Here is a 15,068-nt window from a genome sequence, read left to right on the forward strand (position 1 = left end):
GTATATTCAAAATATTACCTTGATTTTTAATATGTTGCGCATAAAATAAATCAGGAACTACATTAATAGTAATTTATTAAATTAACCAAAGGTAAGATTCAAAATATTGCCTTGATTTTATTTTATCATTGCATATTAGTTATATGAATATTATATGAATCCATTTTAGTATCATTACACGTATGAGTAATACAAATCAAGAACAGTTAATGGAAAGTGTATTTATTACACCTGGAATATACTACATAGAAACTTAAAAGCTGGCTGGAATATACTACATAGAAACTTTCCATATAAATAAATAATAATATTGTTGGGTAATGGTGTTTCCATAATTTATACTCTCTTCGTTCCATTCTAAATGACACATTTTCATTTTTGAGATGCCTCACTCTAAATGACACAATTCTAAATATAGAAACATCACCCTCTCACCTTTAAAACTCCACACTGTCACATTTTTCCTTTCTCTTACTTCATTCTCTTCACCTTAATTACACACAAAACCGCACTACATTAAATCTTGTCCCGAATTATAAATGTTCCACTTAGAGTGGGCCAGAGGGAATATATCTAGTTGGAATTAGGGTAATACTCTCTATTCAACGAGAATATGCACTTTTTTAGTCCGTCCCACAAAAATATACACTTTCCAATTTTGAAAATTCATTTTTCTCAATTGAGGTGACACTCATTCTCCACTAACAATACTTTAATTACTTTTTCTTTCTATTTCCCTCCTACTAGGCCTGCTTATTCGGCCGGTTCCGGTTCTAACCGGACCGGTTAACCGATTTCAATTTTTTATAAATCCTAGAACCAGTTTGGAACTGGCCGGTTAAGAACCGGTCGGTTCCGGTTCATGTATAATTTTAATCCGAATTAATTTTATAATCTTAAATAATTCAATACTAATGAAATAATAATCAAACATTTAAAAATATAACAAATAATACCTAAAATTCAACTAAATACACTAAAAAATGCAAACCAACAATACAATAATATTCATAAATGGGTAAGAGGATGCTAAGTATAGTAGGTTGGACTAGTTTATGTTGGAAATTCTTTTATAAAATAAGGACTACTAAAATTTAGCATTTTTTCAAAAGGAATTTTAAAATTGAATTCCATTTCCCTTTTTTTTCCTAAATAAATATTCGATAGAATTTTCAATACTAATTGATCTTGTTGTGACTTTTTGGTTTGATACGGAACCGTTAATAAATCATTCACAAACAAGTTAAAATCGTATATTACATAAATTTGTTATAAAATTACATCGTATATGAAATGATATTGTATTTATATGGAGTAGTTCTTTTGGAAATTGAAAACAAACTTATGATGTTCTACTCATAGAAGTAAGTTCATAAATCCAATTCAATATTAATTCAATTAAGTTAGATTTATAATATATTAAATTATAAAAAAAAAAATTGAATAGTAACCGGATCCCGGTTAGGAACCGGAACCGACCGGTTCCTAACCGGGACCGGTTTTATACAAAAAGTTGGAACCGGTACCGGAACCGAAACCGATTTTCCGGTTCCCGGTTCCTCAATTAACCGGCCGGTTCCGGTTTCGATTCCGGTTAACTGAGAACCGGAGAACCATTTAAGCACACATACCTCCTACTTTATTAATTGTGCATTAAAATTTGTGTCTAACCCAAAGTGCATATTCTTGTGGAACGGATGAAGTATATATTTTTCATTTGTCAAAATAATATTGGTACGATACTCCAAATAGGATTGCCACCTTGGAGTATGGAATTTTTTCTCATCGTCAGGGACGCACCCATGTATAAAATGGGTAGGGCTAAAGCCCTTAATAAAATTGTATTTTAAGTTTTTTCTTTCATAAATTTTTATAATTTATCCAAATTTAAGGAAAATTATTATGTAAAAGCCCTTATAAATAACCTGAAACACTCAAAAATATATTTTAAAATAAAATTTAGAAATCACAGCCCTTTATCGTTATTTAATTTTGCGTCCACCCTGCTCATCATAGTCTATCTGCAATACGGACATTTAAGCATAAAATACGTAGTATAATAAAAATATCTAAGGGCTCAACAGACTACACAGCTTCAATGTTGGAGAAAAACAAGAAATCATTTTAGGTTCTGTTTGATACATTGAATTCATAGCCTTATACTATGTTTTAAGTATGTGTTTTTACATACTCACAAGCATACATTGCACACACACATAGTGTGCGTACATTCAAACAATGCGCAAATTATAAACACAATACACGCGATACACAAAACACACACACATAACACGCAACATACACAATGCACAGTCACATAAAAAATAACGTGGTTTTGAGTATCACCAAAAGACTTCTATGTTGTACATGTATAAACAACTGCCAGAATAATTTGTGGGACAAATATTTTACAAACATTGTGATTTAAATTACCTTATTTACATCAGTAATATTTTTTTACCTAAAAAATAAATGGGCCTAAAACGAAAATTTAAATATAAATCATATATTTATTGATTGTGAATAAATATTCATCTAGTTGGTAAGTAACAAGTGGAGGGAAATAACAAAACACATGTATACAGTATACAAAAGGATTTAGTGATGAGCAACATGATTATTGGTAGGGGGCTCTTGATTGATGTGTTGATGATGGTTGGTGTCAATGTTTGTGCAGTTTGGCCATAAGAATGCGATGCTCATTATCTCCTCGTTGAAGGTCCATTGGCATGGCAACTCCTCCCAACAATTATCATCCATTAGAATCTCGATCAACTCTTCCGGTAGCGTTACTCTCTGGCTCTGCTCTTCCAACAGCGTCGATGACGGCGACGGCGACGGCGACGACATCGCTAAACCTAATTTCTGCTTTCCCTTATGCAGTCATTATATATAAGGCCTTATTAAACAGTAGAATAAATATTAATTGATTGCTCAAATCATGTTTTAACTGGGATTCGGATTCTGCTCATTCCTTACTGATTATTTTCCTTAATTTCATGCTTCCGTAATTTATTGGGAGAATCTATTTGCATTTTTCACAGATTTCTCCTTTTGTCTTTCTGCAATTAAATCTAATACTTCTGCAATCAAATCTAATTAAGAGAAAAGATAAATATACACAGTTTAATTATATTATTTCATTACTAATTTTTCCCTTTTACATTTTACATTGTGATATGTATCATTGATTTGATTGTTAAAAATCACCACTATAATTATTTTTCACATATTTGCACATCAAAATTTTCGAATGCAAAATTGTAGGAGTACGTATTTTCTATGAATATATATTTTTTAATCTATCATAATAATAAACAGAAATTCGCAATTTATTGGTATAATAATTTTGTCAATTTTCAAAATAGATTAGCTAATGTATTCATTTATTTCTCACCATTTTTCCTATAAATGTTAAAAATAGTAGTATATATTTATATTCTTTAATTGTTAGTTTTAGTTTATTATTTATCTAGCTTTTCAATCTTTTTTTACAAATTTAAATAAATCGAATAGTATTTATTTAGGCATATAGGGTTGAGGCTTTTTATTATATTTATTTTACCTTGCAAGAGTAGTTTAAGGAAATAACAATATTATAAGACGCATTATTGGTCAAATTTAATTAATATAATATTATGTATTCACTATTTTTCTTTTTCATGTGTGATGCAATATTCAGTAAATTTTAATAGGTTATTGTAATTTTCATAAATATAGTTATGACATTATGTAAATTGTACTACTAGTTTGTTTTTTTTTTTTTTTGTTTTTTTTTATTTTTTTATTTTAATTATGTCGTTTACAAGTAAACATGAAACAAAGAAATCAAATATAGATATATAATGACTCATATAGTGAAGTTAATTCACTTTGTATATATTCAATCTTTCAAAGTAATATGATATTTATATTTCTTGAATTAATGCATTTATGGTCGGTTTTATATTATAAATAATATCTGATCCTATTTTTTGGGAGATATTTCATTAAATTTTAAAAATACATGAATACTTTATCATAATTTACACATTTAATTCAAAATTATAATATTACTTTTTCCTATTGATAATATATTTTAATACACTATCCACATATGTAATTATATAATTGATGGATGGGGAGCCAAGTGATGGGTATTGCTGCGGGCCCAATTGCCAAGTAACCTTACTCTAACTAAAATTTTACCCCACTCATCCCATAAAAATATGGACAATAAATATAGCACATGAATTTAGAAAAAATTAGTAAAATAAGAGAGAGAGGAGAAGAATGATATAGTAAAATAAGAGAGGAGGAGAATGATAGTTAAAGTAGTATTAGTGAATAATTGGACCTACATTATTAAATTGATATAACTTTTCAAAAATGCAATGTATATATTTTTGTGGGACGGACAAAAATGGAAAATGCACATATTTTTATGTGACGAAGAGTATTATCAATTGAAATAAAAAAATGATTGAAAATATCATATCCAATACTCAATAAAGAGATAGAGAAAATATAATATCTAGTACCTAGATATGAAAGTCCAAAAATGCCCTTCATGCCTTTGGGGCATTTTTGGTGCAAAATTGTGATGAATAGTGAAAAGTTCTATAAATGTGATTGCACTATAGTTCATGGACTATTCATGATATTTTTAAAGTTCATGTACCGTTTGCGTGCAAAACGCATAATTCATGGATCATTTGTGTAGTTCATTCTTCCATTTATAGCTGATTTTTTATTTTCTTTAGAAAGCCCCTACTTGACTTGGTTTCCTAAAACACCCTTAGCAAATCCCTAAATGAGAGGGGGAAATGAAATTGAGGGATTAAACCGTAATCTTGTCTCTTTATTTGAATTTGAGCACCGCTGCGGGTTTAAGATATTTTCTACGGCCAGTTAGTAATGAAAACTTGGAAACTAAACATCAGAATAACACCAGATTTGGGGCCTAAACTTGCTATATCAAACATACTGAACACATAGTTTTTTAACCGATAAATAAATAAATTTTAGTTTATTAAAATAATATATACTATCCCGTCACTCAAATATTGTCCCACTTTGACCCGACACGAGTTTTAAGAAATGTAATGAAAAGTAAGTGAGTTGAAAAGATTAGTGGACTGTGAGTCCTACTTTTATATATTAGTTTTATAATAGAATGTAAGGAATGCATTAGTGAATTATGAGGTCCCCTACTAAAAATGGTAAAAAGTGAAATAGGATAAAATTGGGGGACGAACGAAAATGGAAAAATGGATAAACTTTCATAAACGAAGGTAGTAATAAATATTTTTAAAAATTTTAGTATGTTAGTACAATTTTAAAAAATAATTAAGCCTTGTATGTAATATATAAATTATGTACTCCCTCCGTTACATGTTAATAGAGTCATTTCTCTATTTTAGAAATTTTTAAGATAATTGAGTCTTTTTTTTATTTTTGCCAAAAAGTAATCTCTCTTTTACTTTATTCTCCCTTCATCTCTATCACTTTATTTTTCTTTACTTTATTCATCATTCATTTAACACACTATTATTAAACTTCGGGAAAAAAAAATATATCCATTAACAAAGAAAAAAGGAAGTACATAATACTGTATACAACATATAAATAAATGCAGTAGTGTACTTAAAAAATGTGGTAACTGGTAACCGAAAAGAAATGGGAAGATGAAGATGTCAACTTTTATTGAAATCAAATTAAGGCCGTTCACAAATATAGATAACATATATCTTAATAAATTTGTGATATGTTGTTGTTGTTGTAGTTGAAAGAAGTAAGAGAGAGAAGAGAGATCCACCACATCTCCTCGTTAGATTTCCAGTTGGGGCATCTCCACCCTTCTTCCCAAACGCCGCCGTTTTGCAACTTTTCGATCAAATCCACCGGAAGCGAAACGTGGGAATAAAATTCACCCTCCTTTTCCTTTTCCTTTTCCTTTTCCTTTTCCTTCATCTTCGTTTCCACTTATACTGACACTGTAATGATAAAAAAAATAAATAAATTGGATTGATATATAGGTGAAGTGAAGCAATTCTTATCCCAAAGAGCAAAGAGACAGTTGGGTCATTTAAAGAGACGAAAATCTAGTGTTTGCATGCCGCATTCGTGTCTGTACAAGGTAAGCCTTGGATCTGACCACGATTCAAATTATCACTTTTTTTTCTCAAAAAAATACTTCTTCTTTGTATTTATACGTTTCAATTTGGTTGCATGGTCAACTAAGTTGTGCAATGCACACATCTTTTTTATTTTAAGATGACATCATGTGTTTACACACAATTTAATTAAGGTATCTTACATTTATATTCTTTTTACTTCAATAATTTATGACATTCATGCAAATACAGAGTATTTTCTCCATGAATAAAGTTATAGGCTACGGTCATTCCCTATAAAAATGGTATACTATTTAAATTATATTTCTACTTAATTTTATAGGTCATTCCATATAAATGATAGTAGGAGTAGTAAACAATTTTTGTTTTAATCGATTTGAAAAGGGAAAAAATGTAATGGTCACAATACGTTTATTCCTTTTACAGTTGTAATTGTCAATAGCGTAAATATGTGACCAAAACCATTAACTTAGTCGTCCAATTTAATTAGGCAAAAAATTTGGCAGCATATATAGCAATTTTTGGACTACTAATTATCTTTATTTTGGGATGAATTGACTGCTGATTAGTAATTCTAGGGGTGGCGAAACGGGTTACCCGCGGGTACTCGCACCCGACAAGTCGGGTACCCGTACCCGATTTTAGCTAAATTGGTTGTCCCAATACCCGCCCCGTTATATACCGGGATTTACCCAATACCCGTGTCGGGTATCCCGTACCCGGCATTGCGGGTACCCGTATCCGACCCGAAATTCGAATAAAAAATTTGAAAACCATAATAATCGTCAACCCTAATTTACTTAATTAATATTGATGGTAAACTTTGAATAGATTAAGAATAAAAGTAAGGGGACTCTATAGCTAGTTCCGATGAGTTTTCAATTGTATGTTCGTCGGAATATAAAAATGTTTCAAAAGAACTCTTAGAAACATTTCATTTTCTTCACTCATTTTGGAAAAATAATAATATAAATACTGTTCTCTACATTATTATCCCTCTTACTTTATTTTTTCTTCATTCTAACTATTTATTTTTAATTTTTCAAAATGAATGTGTATATGGCTATTATTATTTAACTATTTGTTTTTTCCTCTAATTTAACTATTTGAAACGCCTCTATTAATATGGAATGGAGGGAGTATTAAAAATGATATATGGCTCTAATACTAATAATAACGGGTTTAACGGGACTAACGGGTATACCCGTACGGGTAGTGGGTATACCCGCTACCCGCAAAACTCTAAAACACACTACCCGATCCCGCCCCATTTCCCATTAATGTCGGGTATGGGTACCCGATACCCGGCGGGTAGCGGGTCAAGATGGGAATTACCCATTACCCGCTACCCATTTTGCCACCCCTAAGTAATTCCCACTTTTATTAAACACTGATAAGAAACGTTGTTGGCATTGATCATTAGTGCTTCCCTCCTTTCCACGTTACTTCTGTTTTGCATTTATTTTGAGTCATTTCTTTTTTCATTCATTTTGAAAAAATATACTCTAACACTACAAAAAAATGTCAATTTACCGACGGTATTACCGACGGAAAATTTTCGCTACGAATTACCGACAGAATTACCGACGGAATATTTTCGCTACAAATTACCGACGGATTTACCGACGGAAATTTCCTTTTTTAATTAATGTATTTTCGTCAGTAATTCCGTCGGAATTTTTTTTTTTACCGACGAGCTCTTTAGGAAAATTTACCCAAGACCCTAATCCGTCGGTAAAGAGCTCGTCGGTAATTTTGTTTTACCGACGGAAATTACATCAATTAAAAAAGGAAATATTTTCACCCGCGGAATGTTCCGTCGGTAATTCGTACCGAAAATTTTCCATCGGTAATTCGTACCGAAAATTTTCCATCGGTAATTCCGTCGGTAAACTGACATTTTTCGTAAAGCGGAAAAAGCGTAACATAAGAAAGAGAATAATATAGAAAAGACATTTTTATCTACATTCTTTTCTACATTATTCTCTCTTACTTATATTTTTTTTTTCTATTTAACTATTCACTTTTCCAAAACGACTAAAAAAAAGAAGTACATCAAATAACGTGGGACAAATGGAGTATATACTACTATGACATATGTGACCGAAATGAAAAAATGGCAAAGACAAGGATTTGGCTACCATTTCACCCCATTGATGCTACAACTATACGTGCATACAGATAGACATGTGGATTTTAAGAAATGTTGAATCGGAGTAGCAGCGGCGAATTGGAGTGGGTAAAGGAAACTTAAAGCTGAAAGAGAGACACGAAAACATTGTTGAAAATACGAGTGATAAAATATTTTTACCCTGTGGCCCTACCACAAAAATTATTTATAACTATAAGCATAAATGTACAAATCAATAATCAGATACTATTCAAGTACCGAATATTCGTCTGGTTACCTAAAACCAAAAATTATCCTTACACCAATTACCGGAACCCATACCCGAACCTAAAATTTTGGGTATCGGGTCAAATCGTGTACGCCTGAAACCCGAGAATTAAATTTGCAACCCTGCCAAATTTTATCTATTGGTAGTTTTAACGAGTTTGCTGAGTGTGAAGGAAAAAAGGCTAAAAATAATTACACTAGAGAAAGTTCTATTCTACGAAAACTGTGCAAGACATTATGAAGAGAGTGGCCTGTTGGGTTCGCACTTTTAAACCCAGCGGTCCATTAAGCGGATTGATACACAATTTATTAACACTACAAATATACTGCAAGTGAGCCAATGCTATTATTGTAGTACGTATAACTGAAGGCAAGCATGCATAGGTAGCGAATTATACAGGGACTATTGATTCAACTATATATTCCTCCCTCCTTCCCTTATAAATTTGTCACTATTTGACCCATGGATTTTAAGAAATGTAATAAAAAGTAAGTTGCAAAAGTTAGTGACATGTGGATCCTACTTTTATATATTAATTTTATAATAAGAAGTGTGTGGGAATGAATTAATAGAATGTAGGATCCACTATAAAAAATAGAAATAAGTGACAAATTTTCAGGGGCATATGAAGCAGTACAATTTTATTTTACCATAAAAAAAAGAATTCTAGAATATAGATTTCACCAAGTCTAGTTCGATCTACTACTACTATCTCTGATATCTTTTCGCGACGATCATTTATTTATTCTAAATTACCCATTGGACAATCTAGATCGTTGATAACACTTAGCCGCCTATTAAAGCATCATATCTTATAACTCACCTATTAAGCATCATATCTTATAGCTCACATATTAAAGTGTATCTCCAAATCAATCTCAAGGTCTCCCCGTCCTCAGTAATTAGAGTGTCAACAACCACGCTTCAGTTAAAAAAAAACTTGTCCGCTTAGTCATCAAAGTCATGCCTCAGCCATATAAAACTTGTTAGGCCACATCACAGCCACGCCTCACATTTTCTTTAGTTATTGGTATATTTTAATTGGACTAAAACAAAATTAATTGGACAAATTTAAATAGAATGGAATGGAATGAAAAAAATGAATTGGGAATAAATATTTTATGAATAAAAAATTTAAAAATAAAAAATAAAATTTTAACAAGGCCCGCGGCCGCGGCAGTTGCACCGCGTGACCGCCGCCCTCCCACTAGGCTGCGCCGTGTACCGACTGTTCCACATCCGCCGTGGCGCCTAATAGATTACAATAGCTCGCAGCTGATGTGAAACGGCGGCTGGTCAATTATAGACACTCTTAGCATCGTATCTTTGGATATTACTACCTCCGTCCCCTAAAATATGTCCCACTTTGACCCGACATAGGTTTTAAGAAATGTAATGGAAAATGAGTTGAAAAAGTTAGTGGATTGTGAGTCCTACTTTTATATATTAGTTTTATAATAAAATATGAGTAGGAATGAGTTAGTGGAATATGAGGTCCACTACCATAATGGAAAAAAGTGAAATGAGACAAATTTTTGGGGACGAACTGAAATGAAAATATGGGGTCCACTACCATAGTATTATTGCGGATCTTGGTGTAGTTGATAATATTGTACAAGTAGTATAATTGAGGATCTTGGTGGATCTTGGTCAAGAATGTCATTGAGCATAATGTCGTAATAGTTTCAACGATTATTCTGTAAATTTTTCTACCTTAATGGTTGATTGTGCACAAACCATCAAATATAAATTAAAATATGAAAAAAAGAAGTTTGTTTTTGTTTAACAAAAAAGAAAAGGAGTAAAAATAGGGATATTCCCCACCGGCCACCGCCTTGGCTTCCCTCCTTCTGCCGTCACATTAACAATTATACACAAGAATTTGTACCTTCCCAATGAGAAGATAGTGGGGGAGGGCGGTTTGCTGAAAGTCGAACCCTCCATAACTAGGGTTTCAGAGGAAGAGGAAAGAAGAAGATGAAAGATGAGAGGAAGGAAGAAGATAAAATCGAAGTGTAAAAATAATTAGAAAATTAATTAGGGAGTAAAAAATCAGAAATTAAAGTTTAATTTGGTCAAAATAGGGATTAAATCCGTTGACCGTTAGTTTTTAACGAAAATGTTGATGGAGTTCCAAAATAATCAAATTTCCATATGTTCAAGACCACAAAATCCAAAAGATAATGTTTAGGACCAAAAACATAAAATAACTACTCCCTCCGTCCATGATTAAGAGTCTCATTTCTAAATGGCGCGGGTTTTAAGAAATGTTAAGAAAAGTGGGTGGAAGAAAGTTAGTGGAATAGGGGTCCCACTTGTATATATTAATTTTAAATGATATGTGAGTGGAATGAGTTAGTGGAATGTGGGGTCTCTTTACCATTTATGGTAATTATGAACCGGGACTCTTATTCGTGGACGGACAAAAATGAAAAAACGGGACTCTTATTCGTGGACGGAGGGAGTATATGTTCAGGACCAATTTTGGTCTTTACTCTAGATAAAATAAAACGAGGATGTCTTGGTATTAGAAATAAATAATTAATATCAAATTCTAAATTCTATACTTTAGTTACCCATATACAAGTAGACAAAAACCATATATAAAAACAATACCATAACTAATAGACAAAATCCGTTGATTGGTTCTCAAGTTATTCAGCATTCTTCTTTGTTCATTGAACTTCCTTGACACATGATCATAGATATCTGATTTGAATTAGGGATGACAATTTTTGGCACGACACGAATCCACACGAAATTAATGGTTATGTGTTAAACCTTATTGGTCGTGTCCTTATTGTGTCGACATGATAAGGACACGAAAACTTCGTGTCGTGTTCATGTCGTGTCGTGTCGTGTTCGTGTTACACGTTAAGAAATAATATTAATATATTATAATAATATTATTATTTTATTTATTTAAAAAAATTTAAAATTTAATATTAGAAATATTATTTATATATCATATATTATTATTATAGTGTCATTATTGTGTCGTGCCATATATGTGTTGTTATCGTGTCGTGTTGACCCGAAGTGGTTCGTGTCGTTAATGGGTTCGTGTCGTGTTCGTGTCTGAGGGTAGCGGGTCGTGTTCGTGTTTTGAGTTTTCTTAACGAGTCGTGTTCGTGTTTGTTGTTATCATACGTAGGGCATTTTTAAGTCATAGTTAGTGTATTTTTATGTTATGCTAACAAAGCATGACCCAAAATGATCTTAACATGACATAAACCTAAATCTTATAATATGACCTAAAACTGCTTAATTATGACCTTCCGTATTTTTGGTTAATTATTGACCATTAAATTATCTAATACTAGGGCTAAGATTTGGGTTGCATTTCTAAATTTAAACACATACTTATTTTTATCATCTCCCTATATATATACATCTTTGTACCCATCTTTTTTCTATGAAAACTCAATAAATACGTCAAAACACCAAAACATAGATGATAATCCACGTGGAGATTGAAGATACAATCGCTCGACAAAGGGAGGTCGATGCTCCACCTAGTGATCAAGGTTGTACATTCGACGAGACCGTGAGACTGATGCTCTCCGTCTATTGAAGCAACCAAATGTTCCAACGACGGTTTCTAATGCGCCACATGTTGTTTCTGCGCGTAGCAGAGGTACTAGTTGCTCGTGACGTGTATTTTCAGCAACACCCCGACGGAATTGAACAAGAGGGCATATCAACATTGTACAAATGTGCAATGACGATTAGGCAGCTCGCTATATTGAAAGGTCTCTGAAGAGACTTGATAAAGAGGTTGCTATAGCAGCTGTTGCAGTTTGTGTATGTAGACTTATGTAATTCATCCTCTGACACTCTATTGTGTCGACAATTTAGTTAGTTAATCTTGAGGAATTGCATGCGCCACAGATTGATGAGATGTCAAAGCAAATTAATTAATACTCCATCTTTCCCTGAAAGTTTGTCCCATTTTTTTTATTTCCGTCCGTCCTATAAAATTTGTCTCATTTCACTTTTTACCATTTTTAGTAGTGGTTCATATTCCACTAACTCATTCCTACTCACATTTTATTAATCCATCCGTATTAAAAAATAGAAATATTTGAAACGTCACGGATTTTAATGTACAATTATTGGTAAAGTAAGTGAGAAGAATTGGTAAAGTAAGAGAGAGGAAAACAAAAATGAGTAAAGTAAGAGATAGGAAGAGAAAAAGTAGTGAAAGTAGAGTTAGTGGATTGTGGGGTCCATATCCTAAAATAGAAAGATTATAAAGTTTCTATTTTTAAGGAATGACCCAAAATGAAAATAGTTGCTATTTTTAAAAAAACAGAGGGACTATAAAACTAATAAGTAAAAATTTAGTGGTCAATCCTCACCAAGGTGTCAATCCTATTTGGTATGCCCTACTAATAGAGATTTGACAAGTGGAAAATACATATAATAATCATGTTTCCAACAAGATATATAAACAATGGAAACATTAAATTATATGGAAAGTTTCTTTAGATTTCATGTATAATAAATACACTACATATGAAAGAGATATTCATTATTCTATTTATTTAAATAATTAATCATCATCACAATTATTGTCAAGTCATTTTATACGTAAATATACAAATATGGTAGCTTTATATTAGAGCATTATTTGTTTTATTTTATTATGAAACCATGGTGATATTTCATGTATTAACTATTATCAATAAACTTTGATAAGATTAAATTTTTTAATTGGGAATCACTATCACTTTTATTATGGTAGTTTTAGTTTTTTTATAATTTTAAATTTAAATGTTATTTATGGAATTTTTGTTATGGAATTTTTGATTGTATATTGAAAAGGATAAAATGTACTAGTATTAGTTTGTAGATCATCTTATTATTATATAACTATTTTTATAATTTAACATAGCATTCTGTATATAATATTCATACAATCAATGTGCAATGAAAATATTAAACAAAAACTACGTTATATAATTAGTCATATAATTAATTTAATTTATACACTTCATAATTCTTTATATTTTAATTTAATTTATAAGTATTTAACGCTAATAAACTTGCAGTTATAATTACATGTTTTATTTATCTAAACTTTTGTATATATAAATAAAGAGAAAAAAAAGTAATCACCTAAAATCTAAAATGGTGACGTGATCGTTTTCTGTATTTATGTTAACACTACTATATATTTCAATATTTAATCAATTTTCATGATTATTGTCTAGGTCATGTATATTTATGTATAAAATGACTTGACAATAATTGTGATGATGATTAATTATTTAAATAAATAGAATAATGAATATCTCTTTCATATGTAGTGTATTTTATTATACATGGAATCTAAAGAAACTTTCCATATAATTTAATGTTTCCATTGTTTATATATCTAGTTGGAAATATGACTATATGTATTTTCCACTTGTCAAATCTCTATTAGTGGCAGTGGCGGAGCCAGAGATTTCATAATAGGGGGTCCAAAATTAAACTTCAAAAAAAATTACATAATTAAATTATAAGGTTCAAAATGTAAAATTTAAATGCAATAACATCATAACATTTGTCTTCTATTCTTCATCTTCTGAAATCGCTGCATAATAGTTTCATTGGTAACTTTAACAAACACATCATTTTCGATGTAAGGAACTAAGCAATCATTCAATAGTTGGTCTCCCATGCTATTACGTAAAGAAGTCTTGATAATCTTCCATAATATAGAGAAATAGTTCAGATCCAGCAAATCCAAGTCAGAAACCAAAGTACGAAACTAAAAACCAACGAGTGCTTAAACGAAAACAAACTAAACGAACAAGATAAATATTGTTTCTTCGCCTTCACAAGGCGGTGTTACACGATAGCAAAATTATGAGAACCACGACAGCAGCCAGAAATCACCCCATCTCCAAGTGTGCAGCAAGTGAAACGAGTTTGAAGTGTGAAAAGCAGGGAGCTAAGTATGATGTGTTGAAGCTGATCGAGAAATGATATATCCGGTCGTGCCTCCTTCCTTAAGGTTGATCTCTTTATATAGGAGAGGCTCTGATCCCCATGGCATCCTTTTTGGTGATTTGACGCTTGTGCTCTTGAATGAGACGCTCTAAAAATATCTGCTCTCTGACTCTTTCTGTTCTGTCGCCAACTTCTAATTCTCCGAGGTTCGGACGACGACATCTGAATTTCACCTCAATCTCCTCTCTTTTGCATCTGCCAGGTCAGGTAACAACAACTCCTAGGTCCGGCAGATTTATTACGCACCTGAACTCATAAACACAAATTAGCGCCCCAAATGCACAGAATTTTAACCCAAAACCAATGCATGAAACGAGTCTTATCAGTGATCAAAATGAGTTCACTTCTTAAATAAAATATGAAGTTCCCGAAAAATATCCAGCTGAACTGCCAAAATATATACTCCCTCCTTCTTATAAAAGATGTTTCACTTTCCTTTTTAGTTTGTCCCACTAAAGATGTTGCATTTCCATTTTTAGAAAAAAGTTCTCTCTCGCATAATATAAATATTATATTTTCTCTTTTTACCTAACACACAAAACAAAAGCTCCTA

Source organism: Salvia hispanica, chromosome 3, assembly GCF_023119035.1.
Source record: "Salvia hispanica cultivar TCC Black 2014 chromosome 3, UniMelb_Shisp_WGS_1.0, whole genome shotgun sequence".
NCBI lineage: Eukaryota > Viridiplantae > Streptophyta > Magnoliopsida > Lamiales > Lamiaceae > Salvia > Salvia hispanica.